The sequence below is a fragment of the Cryptomeria japonica genome, unplaced genomic scaffold (assembly GCF_030272615.1).
Source record: "Cryptomeria japonica unplaced genomic scaffold, Sugi_1.0 HiC_scaffold_358, whole genome shotgun sequence".
Classification (NCBI taxonomy): Eukaryota; Viridiplantae; Streptophyta; class Pinopsida; order Cupressales; family Cupressaceae; genus Cryptomeria; species Cryptomeria japonica.
Window position 1 is genome coordinate 53,785 of NW_026729180.1, and position 1,216 is coordinate 55,000.

Genomic DNA, 1,216 nt, shown 5'->3' on the forward strand with positions numbered 1-1,216 from the left:
GAAAAAAACGGAACGCGCGTGCCATCTTGAGCCCGCCCTGGTGCGCAGCCCAGGTAAGGTGCCCACCCTGGCAAAGGTGCGCACCCGGGCAATTAACCCTACTTCCGACTTCGTGCGCGCCAGGGTGGCAACCGGGCCTCGGAAGAGCCAATGCGAGAAACCCCACCAAACGCTCCGACAAAAAAAGAGGCGGCGCTCCAATAACCCCGCTTCGGAGCGCAGCCGGGGCAAACCCAGCCAAGGTGCCCACCCCGACGAAGGTGCACGCGAGGTGCGCACCCGGGGCAAACCGGGCTCCGACAACGTGCACGCAGCACCTTGGAGCACACTTCGAAGCACTCCCGGGTGCCCACCGGCGTTGCGCACCGTGGTGGGCAGCGAGGTGCGCACCTTTGATGCGCTGCCTTCACTAATTTCCAGAAAAAGGCAAAAAAAAATGAGATTTTAAAATTTCCGTTTTGAAAGATAGTGAAAAAAAAGGAACGCGGGTGCCATCTTGAGCCCGCCCTGGTGCGCAGCCCAGGCAAGGCATGCGCACCAAGGTGCCCACCCGAGGTGCACACCCGGGGCAAACCGGGCTCCGACTTCGTGCAGGCCGCACCTTGGAGCACACTTCGGAGCGCTCCTTGGTGCGCACCATGGTGCCCACCAGGGCGCGCAACCCAGCCAAGGTCTGCACACCAAGGTGCCCACCCCGGCGAAGGTGCACGCGAGGTGCGCACCCGGGGCAAACCGGGCTCCGACTTCGTGCACGCCATGGTGCCCACCGCGGCGAAGGTGCACGCGAGGTGCGCACCCGGGGCAAACCGGGCTCCGACTTCGTGCACGCCGCACCTTGGAGCACACTTCGGAGCGCTCCTTGGTGCGCACCATGGTGCCCACCAGGGCGCGCAACCCAGCCAAGGTGTGCGCACCAAGGTGCACGCGAGGTGCGCACCCGGGGCAAACCGGGGTCCGACTTCGTGCACGCCGCACCTTGGAGCACACATCGGAGCGCTCCCAGGTTCGCACCAGCGTTGCGCACCTTTGATGCGCTGCCTTCACTAATTTCCAGAAAAGGCAAAAAAAAACGAGATTTTAAAATTTCCGTTCTGAAAGATAGTGAAAAAAACGGAACGCGGGTGCCATCTTGAGCCCTTCCTGGTGCGCAGCCCAGGCAAGTTGTGCGCACCAAGGTGCCCACCCTGGCGGAGGTGCGCGCCCGGGGCAATCCGGG